The following is a 20490-nucleotide window of genomic DNA, read 5'->3' as shown; positions in this document are numbered from 1 at the left end:
TGAATGTAGGTTTGCGGCAGGGGTGTGTGATGTCTCCATGGTTGTTTAATTTGTTTATGGATGGGGTGGTTAGGGAGTTGAATGCAAGAGTTTTGGAAAGAGGGGCAAGTATGAAGTCTGTTGGGGATGAGAGAGCTTGGGAAGTGAGTCAGTTGTTGTTCGCTGATGATACAGCGCTCGTGGCTGATTCATGTGAGAAACTGCAGAAGCTGGTGACTGAGTTTGGTAAAGTGTGTGAAAGAAGAAAGTTAAGAGTAAATGTGAATAAGAGCAAGGTTATTAGGTACAGTAGGGTTGAGGGTCAAGTCAATTGGGAGGTGAGTTTGAATGGAGAGAAACTGGAGGAAGTGAAGTATTTTAGATATCTGGGAGTGGATCTGGCAGCGGATGGAACCATGGAAGCGGAAGTGGATCATAGGGTGGGGAAGGGGCGAAAATTCTGGGAGCCTTGAAGAATGTGTGGAAGTCGAGAACATTATCTCGGAAAGCAAAAATGGGTATGTTTGAAGGAATAGTGGTTCCAAAAATGTTGTATGGTTGCGAGGCGTGGGCTATGGATAGAGTTGTGCGCAGGAGGATAGATGTGCTGGAAATGAGATGTTTGAGGACAATGTGTGGTGTGAGGTGGTTTGATCGAGTAAGTAACGTAAGGGTAAGAGAGATGTGTGGAAATAAAAAGAGCGTGGTTGAGAGAGCAGAAGAGGGTGTTTTGAAATGGTTCGGGCACATGGAGAGAATGAGTGAGGAAAGATTGACCAAGAGAATATGTGTGTCGGAGGTGGAGGGAACGAGGAGAAGAGGGAGACCAAATTGGAGGTGGAAAGATGGAGTGAAAAAGATTTTGTGTGATCGGGGCCTGAACATGCAGGAGGGTGAAAGGAGGGCAAGGAATAGAGTGAATTGGAGCGATGTGGTATACCGAGGTTGACGTGCTGTCAGTGGATTGAATCAAGGCATGTGAAGCGTCTGGGGTAAACCATGGAAAGCTGTGTAGGTATGTGTATTTGCGTGTGTGGACGTATGTATATACATGTGCATGGGGGTGGGTTGGGCCATTTCTTTCGTCTGTTTCCTTGCGCTACCTCGCAAACGCGGGAGACAGCGGCAAAAAAAAAAAAAAAAAAATATATATATATATATATATATATATATATATATATATATATATATATATATATATATATATATATATATATGATGGAAGCACCCTCGCTCAACCGCCATAATGAGACGCGAAGGTCAGCGTAGTAAGATGTAAGCTAAGATGCGTGTCATAACCCAGGAGCTCGGACAAGGAGGAGAACTACTCGCAACCATAGCAGCGTTCTGAGGTGAAGGAAGGGCACGATGTCCTGTGTTTACGGGTACGTCTTCACTCTGCAAGCCGCCGAGTGGAGCATCGTGGCCGAGATTCCGTCCCGTACATGTTGTGGATAAAGGTGCTGGGTGGAGAGCGCGCTGGAGGACGGGTTCGGCAAATGAGGAAGAAGACCGATTTCGACGATGAAGGCCTGCACTGTGGCTGAGAGATTGACTTGAGGAGGCAGAAGGGATATTGTGACAGTGATTGTGTCAGCGTCGCGTCGCCTCGCCGCAGTGTATCGAGACAGACTTCCCCAGAACTTTTAAAGGGGAAGTAAATGTTTATAGTTGTGTTAATGGAGTGATAGTTTTCATGCATGGTGTTTTTGACAAGAAAATAGTGAAGTTGGAGAAAAATGTAGCTTAGACATTGAAGCTTATTGACACAGTGGTGAAATTGATGAGAACTGCTATTGACGTTTGTGTGAATAAATTGTACATTTCCTTTTCCATAGCCAGAGGTTGAACCATTATGTGACATTCATTTTTTTTTTTCTCATTCATTTCAAGCTAAAAGTTTGTTTCTAAATTGTTCTTACATTTTTCATATGTATATATATGTATGTGTGTGTGTGTGTGTGTGTATGTGCATATGTGTGTGTGTGTGTGTGTGTGTGTATATGTATATATATATGTATATTATCCCTGGGGATAGGGGTGAAAGAATACTTCCCACGTATTCCTCGCGTGTCGTAGAAAGCGACTAGAGGGGACGGGAGCGGGGGGCCGGAAATCCTCCCCTCCTTGTATTAACTTTCTAAAATGGGAAACAGAAGAAGGAGTCACGCGGGGAGTGATCATCCTCCTCGAAGGCTCAGAGTGGGGTGCCTAAATGTGTGTGGATGTAACCAAGATGTGAAAAAAGGAGAGATAGGTAGTATGTTTGAGGAAAGGAACCTGGATGTTTTGGCTCTGAGTGAAACGAAGCTCAAGGGTAAAGGGGAAGAGTGGTTTGGAAATGTCTGGGGAGTGAAGTCAGGGGTTAGTGAGAGGACAAGAGCAAGGGAAGGAGTAGCAATACTCCTGAAACAGGAGTTGTGGGAGTATGTGATAGAATGTAAGAAAGTAAATTCTCGATTAATATGGGTAAAATTGAAAGTTGATGGAGAGAGGTGGGTGATTATTGGTGCATATGCACCTGGGCATGAGAAGAAAGATCATGAGAGGCAAGTGTTTTGGGAGCAGCTGAATGAGTGTGTTAGCGGTTTTGATGCACGAGACCGGGTTATAGTGATGGGTGATTTGAATGCAAAGGTGAGTAATGTGGCAGTTGAGGGAATAATTGGTATGCATGGGGTGTTCAGTGTTGTAAATGGAAATGGTGAAGAGCTTGTAGATTTATGTGCTGAAAAAGGACTGATGATTGGGAATACCTGGTTTAAAAAGCGAGATATACATAAGTATACTTATGTAAGTAGGAGAGATGGCCAGAGAGCGTTATTGGATTACGTGTTAATTGACAGGCGTGCGAAAGAGAGACTTTTGGATGTTAATGTGCTGAGAGGTGCAACTGGAGGGATGTCTGATCATTATCTTGTGGAGGCTAAGGTGAAGATTAGTATGGGTTTTCAGAAAAGAGGAGTGAATGTTGGGGTGAAGAAGGTGGTGAGAGTAAGTGAGCTTGGGAAGGAGACCTGTGTGGGGAAGTACCAGGAGAGACTGTGTACAGAATGGAAAAAGGTGAGAACAATGGAAGTAAGGGGAGTCGGGGAGGAATGGGATGTATTTAGGGAATCAGTGATGGATTGCGCAAAAGATGCTTGTGGCATGAGAAGAGTGGGAGGTGGGCTGTTTAGAAAGGGTAGTGAGTGGTGGGATGAAGAAGTAAGAGTATTAGTGAAAGAGAAGAGAGAGGCATTTGGACGATTTTTGCAGGGAAAAAATGCAATTGAGTGGGAGAAGTATAAAAGAAAGAGACAGGAGGTCAAGAGAAAGGTGCAAGAGGTGAAAAAAAGGGCAAATGAGAGTTGGGGTGAGAGACTATCAGTAAATTTTAGGGAGAATAAAAAGATGTTCTGGAAGGAGGTAAATAGGGTGCGTAAGACAAGGGAGCAAATGGGAACTTCAGTGAAGGGCGTAAATGGGGAGGTGATAACAAGTAGCGGTGATGTGAGAAGGAGATGGAATGAGTATTTTGAAGGTTTGTTGAATGTGTCTGATGACAGAGTGGCAGATATAGGGTGTTTTGGTCGAGGTGGTGTGCAAAGTGAGAGGGTTAGGGAAAATGATTTGGTAAACAGAGAGGAGGTAGTAAAAGCTTTGCGGAAGATGAAAGCCGGCAAGGCAGCAGGTTTGGATGGTATTGCAGTGGAATTTATTAAGAAAGGGGGTGACTGTATTGTTGACTGGTTGGTAAGGTTATTTAATGTATGTATGACTCATGGTGAGGTGCCTGAGGATTGGCGGAATGCGTGCATAGTGCCATTGTACAAAGGCAAAGGGGATAAGAGTGAGTGCTCAAATTACAGAGGTATAAGTTTGTTGAGTATTCCTGGTAAATTATATGGGAGGGTATTGATTGAGAGGGTGAAGGCATGTACAGAGCATCAGATTGGGGAAGAGCAGTGCGGTTTCAGAAGTGGTAGAGGATGTGTGGATCAGGTGTTTGCTTTGAAGAATGTATGTGAGAAATACTTAGAAAAGCAAATGGATTTGTATGTAGCATTTATGGATCTGGAGAAGGCATATGATAGAGTTGATAGAGATGCTCTGTGGAAGGTATTAAGAATATATGGTGTGGGAGGCAAGTTGTTAGAAGCAGTGAAAAGTTTTTATCGAGGATGTAAGGCATGTGTACGTGTAGGAAGAGAGGAAAGTGATTGGTTCTCAGTGAATGTAGGTTTGCGGCAGGGGTGTGTGATGTCTCCATGGTTGTTTAATTTGTTTATGGATGGGGTTGTAAAGGAGGTAAATGCAAGAGTCCTGGAAAGAGGGGCAAGTATGAAGTCTGTTGGGGATGAGAGAGCTTGGGAAGTGAGTCAATTGTTGTTCGCTGATGATACAGCGCTGGTGGCTGATTCATGTGAGAAACTGCAGAAGCTGGTGACTGAGTTTGGTAAAGTGTGTGGAAGAAGAAAGTTGAGAGTAAATGTGAATAAGAGCAAGGTTATTAGGTACAGTAGGGGTGAGGGTCAAGTCAATTGGGAGGTGAGTTTGAATGGAGAAAAACTGGAGGAAGTGAAGTGTTTTAGATATCTGGGAGTGGATCTGTCAGCGGATGGAACCATGGAAGCGGAAGTGGATCATAGGGTGGGGGAGGGGGCGAAAATTTTGGGAGCCTTGAAAAATGTGTGGAAGTCGAGAACATTATCTCGGAAAGCAAAAATGGGTATGTTTGAGGGAATAGTGGTTCCAACAATGCTGTATGGTTGCGAGGCGTGGGCTATGGATAGAGATGTGCGCAGGAGGATGGATGTGCTGGAAATGAGATGTTTGAGGACAATGTGTGGTGTGAGGTGGTTTGATCGAGTAAGTAACGTAAGGGTAAGAGAGATGTGTGGAAATAAAAAGAGCGTGGTCGAGAGAGCAGAAGAGGGTGTTTTGAAATGGTTTGGGCACATGGAGAGAATGAGTGAGGAGAGATTGACCAAGAGGATATATGTGTCGGAGGTGGAGGGAACGAGGAGAAGAGGGAGACCAAATTGGAGGTGGAAAGATGGAGTGAAAAAGATTTTGTGTGATCGGGGCCTGAACATGCAGGAGGGTGAAAGGAGGGCAAGAAATAGAGTGAATTGGAGTCATGTGGTATACAGGGGTTGACGTGCTGTCAGTGGATTGAAGCAAGGCATGTGAAGCGTCTGGGGTAAACCATGGAAAGCTGTGTAGGTATGTATATTTGCGTGTCTGGACGTGTGTATGTACATGTGTATGGGGGGGGGGGTTGGGCCATTTCTTTCGTCTGTTTCCTTGCGCTACCTCGCAAACGCGGGAGACAGCGACAAAGTATAAAAAAAAAAAAAAAAAAAAAAAAAAATATATATATATATATATATATATATATATATATATATATATATATATATACATATATATATATATATATGTATGTATTCGAAAGTATCACAATTTTGCGCGTGATCAAGATATTCTTATGAGTCCACGGGGAAAATGAAACACGAAAAGTTCCCAAGTGCACTTTCGTTTAATAATCACATCATCAGGGGAGAAACAAGAGAGAAATATAACAGTCAGTTGATATATATCGAAGAGACGAAACTAGGACGCTATCTCCCTCTAGCGCAGGGAAACAGACGAAAGAAAATGGCCCAACCCACCCACATGCACATGTATACACATCGACGTCCACACACGCAAATATACATACCTATACATCTCAACGTATACATATATATACCCACACAGATATATACATATATACGAGTGGACATAATTCATACTGTCTGCCTTTATTCATTCCTATCGCCACAACGCCACACATGAAATAACAACCCCCACCCCCCTCATGTGGGCGAGGTAGTCCTAGGAAAAGATAACAAAGGCCACATTCGTTCACACTCAGTCTCTAGCTGTCATGTAATAATGCACCGAAACCACAGCTCCCTTTCCACATCCAGGCCCATGCCCTGGTTAAATCCATTAACAGCACGTCGACCCAGGTATACCACATCGCTCCAATCAACTTTATTCCTTGCACGCCTTTCACCCTCCTGCATGTTCAGGCCCCGATCACTCAAAATCTTTTTCACTCCATCCTTCCACCTCCAACTGGGTCTCCCGCTTCTCCTCGTTTGCTTAACCTCTGACACATATATCCTCTTGGACAATCTTTCCTCACTCATGTTCTCTATGTACCCAAACCATTTCAAAACACCCTCTTCTGCTTTGCCAACCACATTCTTTCTATTACCACACGTCTCTCTTACCCTATAATCACTTACTCGATCAAACCACCTCACACTACATATTGTCCTCAAACATCTCATTTCCAGCATATCCACCCTCCTCCGCACAACTCTATCCATAGCCCACGCCTCGCAACCATGTAACATTGTTGGAACCACTATTCCTTCAAACATACCCATTTCTGCCTTCCGAGATAATGTTCTCGAGTTCCACACATTCTTCAACGCTCCCAGAACTTTCGCCCCCTCCCCCACCCTATGATTCACTTACGCTTCCAAGGTTCCATCCACTGCCAAATCCATTCCCACATATCTAAATCACTTTACTTCCTCCAGTTTTTCACCATTCAAGCTTACCTCCCAGTTGACTTGTCCCTCAACCCTACTGTACCTAATAACCTTGCTCTTATTCACATTTACTCCCAGCTATCTTGTTTCACACACTTTACCAAACTCAGTCACCAGCTTCTGCAGTTTCCCACACGAATCAGCCAATAGCGCTGTATCATCAGTGAACAACAACTGACTCACTTCCCAAGCTCTCTCATCCACAACAGACTGCATACTTGCCCCTCTTTCCAAAACTCTTGCATTCACCTCCCTAACAACCCCATCCATAAACAAATTCAACAACCATGCAGACACCACACAACCCTGCCGCAAACCAACATTCACTGAGAGCCAATCACTTTCCTCTCTTCGACACGTACACACGCCTTACATCCTCGATAAAAACTTTTCACTGCTTCTAACAACTTACCTCCTACAACGTATATTCTTATAACCTTCCACAGAGCATCTCTATCAACTATTTCATATGCCTTCCCCAGGTCCATGAATGCTACATACATATCCATTTGCTTTTCTAAGTATTTCTCACATACATTCTTCAAAGCAAACGCCTGATCCACACATCCTCTACCACTTCTGAAACCACACTGCTCTTCCCCAGTCTGATGGTCTATACATGCCTTCACCCTCTCAATCAATACCCTCCGATATAATTTCCCAGAAATACTCAACAAACTTATACCTCTGTAATTTGAGTACTCAGTTTTATCCCCTTTGCCTTTGTACAATGGCACTATGCAAGCATTCCGCAAATCCTCAGGCACCTCACCATGAGACATACATACATACAATCGCATGACTAAATCTACATTGTTCATGATATTAGAATTTTATACCAAACCCACTAAAGAGGTTGATAAAAAAACTAAACATTTTGACAGGTTATATGTGATGGAGCCTACTGAACTCACTATAGATCTTGCTGGAAAATTCTGTTCATGTGTTTTGATAAGTCCACATATATATGGCAATGAGGCAGACAAAGATAGCAAACTTTTGATAAGAGTACCATTACTATTATCATCAAATTTACTGTAGAAAATGAAAATTATAGGAAAATTATAGTGTTACCATTTTTGATTGCACGATCCATAAGCAAGGAAATAAGTTTAAGGTTAGCATATACAGAAAACCTACCAATGTAAGCTCATATATCCATTATTACTCATCTCAACATGACAGACTTAAATTATCATCATTTCAATCTATGTTCCTTAGGGCATTACGGATTTGCAGTCCAGAGTTTATTGATGATGAGTTTGAGAAGATATATTCTATTGTATCTAAGTTAAAGTACCCTAGATCTTTCATTGATAAATCCCTTAAGTTGGCAAAGGAATCATTTTATAGAGTTGAGCCCAAACCTCCCATTGACACCAAGAATCTTTCAGTTCTCCCTTTTAATGATTTCACTTTACTTCCCTTTTTCCTTAAATCCTTTAATGTAAATGTTGCCTTCAGCAACAATAACACTATAAAGAATATCGTAATCAGGAATTCGCCAGATAATTCTCTTGGATGCTTCTATAAAGTGCCATGTGGAAATTGTGATAAACTTTATGCTGGGCAGACTGGTAAGGATCTTTCTGTTAGACTTAAGCAACATAGATATAGTATCAGAACGGGACAAGAATCAAATGCCTTGTTTAATCACGTTAAAAACTATAATCATTGTATTGACTGGAGTAATGCCATCTCAGTTATCAACTCTAACTCTATTACCACGAGAAATATCATTGAATCTTCCATCATTAAATAAATAAAGAATTATAATCTTAATATTAGTGATGGTCTATACAAATTAGATAAGTTTATTGTTGATAAAATTTGTAAAATAATGAGGTTATCAACGCTCGTTGTATGTCTTGGACAAACGCACGTTTACCAAATGGAGTTCTAGCTTCGTCTCTTCGATGTATATCAATTGACTGTTATATTTCTCTCTTGTGTCTCCCCTGATGATGTGAATATTACACGAAAATGCACTTGGGAACTTACCGTGTTTCATTTTCCCCTTGGACTCGTAGGAATATCTTGTTCACGCGCAGAATTGTGATTATTTCCAATATATTTATTTATTTATTTATTCTACTTTGTCGCTGTCTCCCGCGTTAGCGAGGTAACGCCAGGAAACAGACGAAAAAATGGTCTAACCCACCCACATACAAATGTATATACATACACGTCCATACACGCAAATATACATACCTATACATCTCAACGTATACATATATAAACAGACACAGACATATACATATATACACATGTACATAATTCATACTGTGTGCCTTTATTCATTCCCATCGCCACCCCGCCACACATGAAATAACAACTCCCTCCTCCCGCATGTGCGCGAGGTAGCTTTAGGAAAAGACAACAAAGGCCACATTCGTTCACACACTCTCTAGCTGTCATGAAATAATGCACCGAAGACACAGCTCCCTTTACACATCCATGCCCCACAGAACTTTCCATGGTTTACCCCAGACGCTTCACATGCCCTGGTTCAATCCATTGACAGCACGTCTACCCCAGTATACCACATCGTTCCAATTCACTCTATTTTTTGCACGCCTTTCACCCTCCTGCATGTTCAGGCCCCGATCACTCAAAATCTTTTTCACTCCATCTTTCCACCTACAATTTGGTCTCCCACTTCTCCTCGTTCCCTCCACCTCTGACACATATATCCTCTTGGTCAATCTTTCCTCACTCATTCTCTCCATGTGTCCAAACCATTTCAAAACATCCTCTTCTGCTCTCTCAGCCACACTCTTTTTATTACCACAAATCTCTCTTACCCTTTCATTTCTTGCTTGATCAAACTACCTCACACTACATATTGTCCTCAAACATCTCATTTCCAGCATATCCACTCTCCTCTGCACAACTCTATCTATAGCCCACGCCTCGCAACCATATAACATTGTTGGAACTACTATTCCTTCAAACATACCCATTTCTGCTTTCCGAGATAATGTTCTCGAGTTCCACACATTCTTCAACGCTCCCGGAACTTTCGAACCCCTCCCCCACCTTATGATTCACTTCCGCTTCCATGGTTCCATCCGCTGCCAAATCCACTCCCAGATATGTAAAACACTTCACTTCCTCCATTTTTTCTCCATTCAAACTTACCTCCCAATTGACTTGTCCCTCAACCCTACTTTTTCCAATAACCTTGCTCTTATTCACATTTACTCCCAGCTTTCGTCACCAGCTTCTGCAGTTTCTCACACGAATCAGCCATCAGCGCTGTATCATCAGCGAACAACAACTGACTCACTTCTCAAACTCTCTGATCCACAACAGACTGCATACTTGCCCCTCTTTCCAAAACTCTTGCATTCACCTCCCTAAAAACCCCATCCATAAACAACTTAAACAACCACGGAGACATCACACACCTTTTCCGCAAACCAACATTCACTGAGAATCAATCACTTTCCTCTCTTCCTACACCTACACATCCATCTCTATCAACTCTATTATATGCCTTCTCAAGATCCATAAATGCTACATACAAATCCATTTACTTTTCTAAGTACTTCTCACATACATTCTTCAAAGGGAACACCTGATCCACACATCCTCTACCACTTCTGAAACCACACTGCTCTTCCCCAATCTGATGCTCTGTACATGCTTTCACCCTCTCCATCAATACCCTCCCATATAATTTCCCAGGTATTCTCAACAAAGTTATACCTCTGTAATTTGAGCACTCACTTTTATTCCCTTTGTCTTTGTACAATAGCACTATGCAAGCATTCCGCCAATCCTCAGGCACCTCACCATGAGTCGTACACACATTGAAGAACCTTACCAACCAGTCAACAATACAGTCACCCCTTTTTTTAATAAATTACACTGTAATACCAGCCAAACCGGCTGCCTTCCCGGCTTTCATCTTCCGCAAAGCTTTTACTACCTCTTCTCTGTTTACTAAATCATTCTCCCTAACCCTCTCACTTTGCACACCATCTCGACCAAAACACACTATATCTGCCACTCTAACATCAAACACATTCAACAAAACTTCAAAATACTCACTCCATCTCCTTCTCACACCACCACCACTTGTTATCACCTCCCTATTAGCCCTCTTTACTGAAGTTCCCATTTGTTCCCTTTTCTTACGCACTTTATTTACCTCCTTCCAAAACATCTTTTTATTCTCCCTAAAATTTAATGATAACCTCTCACCCCAACTCTCATTTGTCCTCTTTTTCACCTCTTGCACCTTTCTCTTGACCTCCTGCCTCTTTTATTTTTTATACATCTCCCAGTGATTTGCATTATTTCCCTGCAAAAATCGTCCAAATGCGTCTTCTTCTCGTTCACTAATAATCTTACTTCTTCATCCCACCACTCACTACCCTTTCTAATCTGCCCACCTCCCACGCTTCTCATACCACAAGCGTCTTTTGCGAAAGCCACCAGTGCTTCCCTAAATACATCCCCACTCCCCTTATGTTCTTTGTTCTCATCTCTTTCCATTCTATACTCAGTCTCTCCTGGCACTTCCTCACACAATTCTCCTTCCCAAGCTCACTTTTTCTCACCACTCTCTTCACCCCAACTCTCGCTTCTTTTCTGAAAACCTCTACACATCTTCACCTTTGCATCCACGAGATAATGATCAGACTTCCCTCCAGTTGCACCTCTCAGCATATTAAAATCCAAAAGTCTCTCTTTCGCGCACTTATCAATTAACATCTCTCCTACTTACATATGTATACTTATGTATATCCCTCTTTTTAAGCTAGGTATTCCCAATCACCAGTCCTTTTTCAGCACATAAATCTACAAGCTCTTCACCATTTACGTTTACAACACTGAACACACCATGTACCCCAATTATTCCCTCAACTGCCACATTACTCACCTTTGCATTCAAATCACCCATCAATATAACCCGGTTTCGTGCATCAAAAGTACTAACACACTCACTCAGCTGCTCCCAAAACACTTGCCTCTCATGATCTTCCTTCTCATGCCCAGGTGCATATGCACCAATGATCACCCATCTCTCTCCATCCACTTTCAGTTTTAACCATATCAATCTTGACTTTACTTTCTTTCACTCTATCACATACTCCCACCACTCCTGTTTCAGGAGTAGTACTACTCCTTCCCTTGCTCTTGTCCTCTCACTAACCCCTGACTTTACTCCTAAGACATTCTCAAACCACTCTTCCCCTTTATCCTTGAGTTTCGTTTCTCTCAGAGAAAAAAACATCAAGGGGATAAAGGGGGATAAGGAAGAGTTATCAAATTACAGAGGTATAAGTTTGTTGAGTATTCCTGGGAAATTATACAGGAAGGTATTTACTGAGAGGGTGAAGGCAGGTACGGAGCATGAGACTGGGGAAGAGCAGTGTGGTTTCAGAAGTGGTGGAGGATGCTTGGATCAGGTGTCTACTTTGAAGAATGTATGTTAGAAATACTTAGAAAAGCAAATGGATTTTTATGTAGCATTTATGGATCTGGAGAAGGCATATTATAGAGTTGATAGGGATGCTCTCTGGAAAGTATTAACAATATATGGTGTGGGAGGGAAATTGTTAGAAGTAGTGAAAAGTTTTTATCGAGGATGTAAGGCATGTGTACGAGTAGGAAGAGAGGAAAGTGATTGGTTCTCAGTGAATGTTGGCTTGCGGCAGGGGTGCGTCATCTCTCCATGGTTGTTTAATTTGTTTATTGATGGGGTTGTTAGGGAGGTGAATGTAAAAGTTTTGGAGAGAGGGGCAAGTATGCAGTCTGTTATGGATGAGAGAGCTTGGGAAGTGAGTCAGTTGTTCTTTGCTGATGATACAGCGTTGTTGGCTAATTCGGGTGAGATACTGCAGAAACTGGTGACTGAGTTTGGTAAAGTGTGTGAAACAAGAAAGCTGAGAGTAAATGTGTATAAGAGCAATGTTATTAGGCATAGTAGAGTTGAGGGACAAGTCGATTGGGAGGTAGATTTGAATGGAGAAAAGCTTGAGGAAGTGATGTGTTATAGAAATCTGGGAGTGGATTTGGCAGCGGATGGAATCATGGAAGCAGAAGTGAATTATAGGGTGGGGGAGGGGGCGAAAGTTCTAGGAACGTCGAAAAATGTGTGGAAGGCGAGAATGTTATGTCGGAAAGCAAAAATTGGTATGTTTGAAGGAACAGTGGTTCCAACAATGTTATATGGTTGCGAGGCGTGGGCTATAGATAGAGTTGTGCGAAGGAGGGTGGATTTGTTGGAAATGAGATGTGTAATGACAATATGTGGTGTGAGGTGATTTGATCGAGTAAGTAATGAAAGGGAAAGAGAGATGTGTGGTAATAAAAAGAGTGTGGTTGAGATAGCAGAAGAGGTGGGGGAACGAGAAGTGGGAAACCAAATTCGAGGTGGAAAGATGGAGTAAAAAAGATTTTGAGTGATCGGGGCCTGAGCATGCAGGAGGGTGAAAGGCGTGCAAGGAATAGAATGAATTGGGACGATGTGGTATACCGTGGTCGACGTGCTGTCAGTGGATTGAACCAGGGCATGTAAAGCGTCTAGGGTAAACCATGGAAAGTTCTGTGGGGCCCGGATGTGGAAAGAGAGCTGTGGTTTCGGTGCATTATACATGGCAGCTAGAGACTGAGTGTGCACGAATGTGGCCTTTGTTGATTTTTCCTAGCCCTACGTCACGCACATGCGAAGGGAGGGGGCTGTTATTTCATGTGTGGCGGGGTGGCGGTGGGAATGAATATAGGTAGACAGTATGAATTATGTACATTTGTAGATATGTATATGTCTGTGTGTGTGTATATATATATATATATATATATATATATATATATATATATATATATATATATATATATATATATATATATATATATATATATATATATATATATATATATATATATATATGTATACGTTAAGATGTATTGGTATATATATGTGCGTGTTTGGACGTGTATGTATTTATATCTGTTTGTGGGTGGGTTGGGCCATTCTTTCGTCTGTTTACTTGCGCTACCTCGCTACCGCAGGAGACAGCGACAAAGTATGATTAATGAAAAATAAATATATATATATATATATATATATATATATATATATATATATATATATATATATATATATATATATATATATATATATATATATATATATACCATGAATCCATGGGAAAAATGAGACACGATAAATTCCCAAGTGCACCTTCGTGTAATATTTACATCACCAGGGGAGATATAAGAAAGAAATATAAGTCAGTTGATATACAACGAAGAGACGTAGCTAGGGCCCCATTTGGTAAACACGTGACTGTTCAAGACAGGCAACGAGCGTATCATAAACTTATTATATGGATAAGAAGGGGAATTGTTTACAAATTCTATCAACAAGGCATCTGACTCTTGTCATATTCTTATGATATATTCATGTTGCTTCAGTCTAACAGGAAGATCCTTACCAGTCACATTAAAAACTACGATTATTGTATTGACTGGAGTAATGCCATCTCAGTTATTAACTTTAACTCCAGTAAAACGAGAAATATCATTGAATCTTCTATCACTGAATACACAAAGAATTATAACCTTAATATTAGTGAAGGTTCATACAAATCGGATAGCTTTATCGTTGATGAAATTTATAAACAACTCCCCTTCTTGTCCATACAAGTTTATGATACGCTCGTTGTCTGTCTTGAACAATAACGTGTTTACCAAATGTCGTCCTAGCTACGTCTCTTCGTTTTATATCAACTGACTTATATTTCTCTCTTGTATATCACCTGATGATGTGATGATTACACGAAAGTGCACTTGAGAACTTATCGTGTTTCATTTTCCCCGTGGACTCATAGAAATATACTTGATCACGTGCAAAATTGAGTCACGTGGGGAGTGTTCTTCCTCCTCGAAGGCTCAGATTGGGGTGTTTGAATGCATGTGGGTGTGAGCAAAATAAAGGGGAAGAGTGGTTTGTGAATGTTTTGGGAGTAAAGTCATGGGTTGGTGAGTAGACAAAAGCAAGGAAAGAAGTAGCACTACTCCTGAAACAGGAGTGGTGGGAGTATGTGATAGAGTATAAGAAAGTAAACTCTAGATTGATATGAGTAAAAATGAAAGTGGATGGAGAGATATGGGTGATTATTGGTGCCTATGCTCCTGGGTATGAGGAAAAAGATAGTTAGAGGCAAGTGTTTTGGGAGTAACTGAGTGATTGTGTTAGTAGTTTTTATGCACTAAACCGGATTATAGTGATGGATGGTTTGAATGCAAAGGTGAGTAATATCGCAGTTGAGGGAATGATTGGTGTGCATAGGGTGTTCAGTGCTGTAAATGGAAATGGTGAAGAGCTTTTAGATTTGTGTGCTGAAAAGGACTAGTGATTGGGAATACCTGGTTTAAAAAGAGAGATATGCATTAGTATACTTATGTAAGTAGGAGAGATGGCCAGAGAGCATTATTGGATTACGTGTTAATTGATAGGCGCATGAAAGAGAGACTTTTGGATGTTAATGTGCTGAGAGGTGCAACTGGAGGGATGTCTGATCATTATCTTGTGGGAGCGAAGGTGAAGATTTGTAGAGGTTTTCAGAAAAGAATAGAGAATGTTGGGGTGAAGAGAGTGGTGAGAGTAAGTGAGCTTGGGAAGGAGACTTGTGTGAGGAAGTGCCAGGAGAGACTTAGTGCAGAATGGAAAAGATGAGAGACAAGGACGTAAGGGGTGTGGGGGAGGAATAGGATGCATTTAGGGAAGCAGTGATGGCTTGTGCAAAAGATGCTTGTGGCATGAGAAGCGTGGGAGGAGGGCAGATTAGAAAGGATAGTGAGTGGTGGGATTAAGTATGACTATTAGTGAAATAGTGAATATTGGCTCTATATAGCATTTCATGAATTCTTAGGCACATCATTAACCACTAAAAATCCTAACTAACCAGTCATTAACACTGTCACTGACGCTTCAGTGGTGTAGCGCCCGGAAAACCGACAAAAAGGGCCACATTCGTTCGCACTCAGTCTCTACCTGTCATATGGAATTCACCTAAACCACAGCTCTCTATGCACATCCACGCGCCACAGACCTTTCCAACGTTTACCCCAGATGTTTCAATTGCCCTGGTTCAGTCCACTGACAGCACATCTACCCCACTATACCACATCGTTCCAATTCACTCAATTCCTTACACGCCTCTTACCCTCCTGTATGTTCAGGCCCCGATCGCTCAAAATCTTTTTCACTCCATCCTTCTACCTCCAATATCGTCTCCTACTTCTCCATATTACCTCCACCTCTGACACATATATCCTCTTTGTCAATCTTTCCTCATTCATTCTCTCCTTATGTCCAAACCTTTTCAACACAACCTCTTCTGCTCTCTCAACCACACTTAATATTTCCGCATATCTCTCTTACCCTTTCATTACTTACTCGATCAAACATATTCATTTCCAACACATCCACCCTCCTCCGTACAACCTTGTCTATAGCCCATGCCTCGCAACTATATAACATTGTAGGAACTACTATTCCTTTGAACATACCCACTTTTGCACTCCAAGATAACGTTCTCTTCTTCCACACATTCTTCACCGCTCCCAGAACTTTCACCCCCTTCCCCACCCTGTGACTCACTTCCACTTCCATGGTCCATCCGCTAAGTCCACTCTCAGATATACAAAACACTTCACTTAACTTATCCCTCAACCCTACTGTACCTAATATTCTTGCTCTTATTCACATTTACTCTCAACTTTCTTTTTTCCACACTTTTTCAAACTCAGTCACCAGCTCCTGCAGATTTTCACAAGAATCAGCCACTAGAGCTGTATCATCAGCGAACAACAACTGACTCACTTCCCAAGCCCTCTCATCCGCAACAGTCTGCATACTCTTGCATTTTCCACCGTAACTACCCCACCCATAAACAAATTAAACAACCATGGGGACATCACACAGCCATGCCACAAACCGACGTTCACTGGGAACCAGTCACTCCCCTCTCTTCCAACTTGTACACATGCCTTACATCCTTGGCAAAAACTTTTCACTGCTTCTGGCAACTTACCTCTCACACCATATACTCTTAAAACCTTCCACAAAGCATATCTATCAACCCTCTCATATGCCTTCTCCAGATCCATAAATGCTACATATAAATCCATCTGTTTTTTTTAAGTATTTCTCACAGACATTCTTCAAAGCAAACACCTGATCCACACATCCTCTACCACTTCTGAAACCACACTGCTCTTCCCCAGTCTTTTGCTCTGCACATGCCTTCAACCTTTCAGTCAATACCCTCTCATACAATTTTCCAGGAATACTCAACAGACTTATGCCTCTTTAGTTTGAACACTCATCTTTATCCCCTTTGCCTTTGTACAGTGGCACTATGGATGCATTCCCAGAATTCTCAAGAACTTCGCAATGGTCCATGAATACATTGAATATCCTTACCAACCAATCAACAACACAGTCATCCCGTTTTTAATAAATTCCACTGCAATGCCATCCAAACCCGCTGCCTTGCCGGATTTCATCTTCCGCAAAGCGTTCCAAACCATTCTCCTTGACCCTCTCACTTCGCGCACCACCCCAACCAAACACCCTCACTTAATCACTACATGTTATCACTTAGCCACTTGCCCCTTCACCGATGTTCCCATTCGTTTTCTTGTCTTACGTATGTTATTTGCTTCCTTCCAAAACATCTTTTTAGTCTCCCTTAAATTCATTGATACTCTCATCCCAACTTTCAATTAGCCAATTTTACAACCTTTGTACCTTTCTCTTGACCTCCTGCCGCTTCCTTTTTACATCCCCCAGTCATTTGCACTACTTCCCTTCAAGTATCGTCCAAACGCCTCTCTTTTCTCTTTTACTGATAACCTTATTTCTTCATCCCACCACTCACTACCCTTTCTAACCTACCCATCTCCCATCTTTCTCATGCCACATGCATCTTTTGCACGAGCCATCAGTGCTTCCCTGAATACATCCCATTCCTCACCCACTACCCTCACGTCATTTGCTCTCACCTTTTTCCATTCTACACTCAATCTCTCCTGGTACTTCCTCACACAAGTCTCCTTTCCAAGCTCACTTACTCTCGCCACTCTATTCTCCCCAACATTTACTCCTTTTTTTTGAAAACATCTACAAATCTTCACCTTCGCCTCTACAAGACAGTGATCAGACATCCCTCAAGCTTCCCCTCTCAGCTCTTTAACATCCAAAAGTCTATCCTTTACTCGCCTATCAATTAACACGTAATCCAATAATGCCCTTTGACCATCTCTCCTATTGACATACGTATACTTATGTATATCTCTCTTTTTAAACCAGGTATCCCCTATCACCAGTCTTTTTTCAGCATACAAATGCACAAGCTCTTCACCATTCCATTCAAAACATCGAATGCCCCTTGTACACCAATTATACCCTCAATTGCCACATTATTCTCTTTCGCATTTAGATCACCCATCACTATAACCTGATCTCGTGCATGAAAGCTGCTAGCACAATCACTCAGCTGCTTCTCAACTTTCTTCTCATGACTAGGTGCATAAGCACCAATAATCGCCCATCTTTCTCCATCCACTTTCAGTTCTACCCACATCAATCTAGAATTTACTCTCTTACAGTCTGTCACATACTCCCACATCTTCTGTTTCAGGAGTAGTGATACTTCTTCCCTAGCTGTTGTCCTCGCACTAACCTTCATCCATTCCTGGCGACATCCTGCCCTACAGGAAACACTCATTCAGCTTCTCTCAAAACACTCGTCTTTCTTAAGTGCTAGCCCATCCTTCACTGTCGCCCTTTCACTAACCACTAGCTTTACATCTAGGACATTCCTGCACTATTCTTCCTCCTTCTCCTTTGGCTTTGCTTCACTGAAAGTTTTAGCATATCGGGTCCTCTTCTTAGAGATATCATGGCGTCATCCATATACGTTGAGACATCTTTTCTGATCTTTGAAGTAGGGTGGGCAGTCCTCACTTGGCTCCTCGATCTGTTTCATCGTTTAGTAATTAAAATGCAGGGAGGAGAGTGTTCCCACCCCACTCCGCTCCTTCCCTCTTCAGTCGCCTTTATAATACGCAAGGAATGCGTGCGCAGTATCATTTTCTATTTATATCCATGTATAACTGTTAAATTTTATTGTCCCCAGTACCATTTCTAAAGGCTCCTGCAGCCCGAGGCTGGGCTACTTCTAGTAGCAGGGAAATATGCACTCCTTTGAAATGATAAGCTGTTTCACTAGACTTTACTCCCAGTGATACAGCCTCGCCAAAGCACCCAAGACACCACAGGCTCTGATCACCATGACCATCTCCCCAGCTGCACCAATCAGTCCCCAGATATCTGTAGGCGTGCTACAGACTCTGGTCAACGTACAAGATCACGAGCTCATCTTGACGTGAGACGTACCTAAAATTCAGAGGAGAACCGTTTTACATCGATCTCAGACCTCTGGACCGTAGTGCCAATAGCCCGTAGCCTGCTGTTCTTTATGTACGTCCAATTACCACGACGTCATGCTCCGAGGTCAAGAGGAATTCTTACATGTGTGTTGTATTCGGATGCAAGGATATGGTGTGCAGTGGGTCGCCCCCGAATTGGCCTGTCCTGAAGCCAGTGTTCAAGGGAGGCCCTCTGGGTTCCTGCCTGTGATGACCTACGGATGACCGGAAACTGTGGATATCTTAAGGTAGGGAGGAAAGACAATAATACTCATGGTGACACACAAGGACGTCACGGGCTACAAGAGCTGGTGAAGTACTGGTACTGGTATGGACGAGTCAGTACAATATCTGTGTGGATTATGTCATTCACTTAACTTTTGTGATTCAGAAACATTACTTATTAATAAATGTTTCACAGATGGGCGTCCCACAGGGAATATTTTTGTGGTAGGTGGTGAAGTTTCCCGCCTCTGGGTCATGATTTTCCAGTATGGCTATACTCACACGGTAACCACACCGGTGTTGTACATCGCACACCTTCACTCATCTCAAACCTTCTAAAGGACATATGTCTCCATGATTTATTCTCTTTATGCCTCAATTCTCCTCTTATTTAATTACACACTTATCTATTTTTTGAGATAACTAATGTCAATATCGTGAAACCCTTACTTAGAGAACACAGAAACTATGATGTAGAATTCTTAAGCAAGTGACAAAAAAGTTGTTGGAGGGAGAAACATTGAACGAAGGCAGGATTCAGGAAACTGTACAGCCAAGCAGATATACTATCTCAGCCTCAAGTTTGCGTTGTATAGTTATCCACTCCTAATGTAAGCATCAGATTGGATGAGTGATACAGCTGTATTATCAACGAATACATGAGCTATGTGCTGTCAAACCATCTTAACTGGATGTGTACAGAGAAATATTTGTGACGTCAGACTATCGGTGACGCAGATAATGACATGGGGAGCCAGAAAAGCAGTCGTGCAACAAGTTTTTGTATCCACACTGTTTTAATTGTTAATTTTTCACGATAGAAACAAAAGTAGTTTCAAGGTGAGTAAAAGTACCTTCACATAGATATGTTTTGTACATTGTAAGCTCACATAGCTAAGTTTTGTACATAGTACGATCACATAGCTACGTTTTGCACATAGTGCGCTCACATAGCTACGTTTTGTACACAGTATGTTCACATAGCTACATTATGTACACAGTATGTTCACATAGCTACGTTTTGTATATAGTACGTTCACATAACTACGTTTTGTACACATTATGTTCATATAGCTTCGTTTTGTACACATTATGTTCACATAGCTACGTTTTGTACACATTATGTTCACATAGCTACGTTTTGTACACAATATGTTCACATAGCTACGTTTTGTACACAGTACGTTCACATAGCTACGTTTTGTATACAATACGTTCACATTGCTACGTTATATACACA

The sequence above is a fragment of the Panulirus ornatus genome, chromosome 10 (genome assembly GCF_036320965.1).
Source record: "Panulirus ornatus isolate Po-2019 chromosome 10, ASM3632096v1, whole genome shotgun sequence".
Classification (NCBI taxonomy): Eukaryota; Metazoa; Arthropoda; class Malacostraca; order Decapoda; family Palinuridae; genus Panulirus; species Panulirus ornatus.
This window is presented reverse-complemented; position numbering follows the sequence as displayed.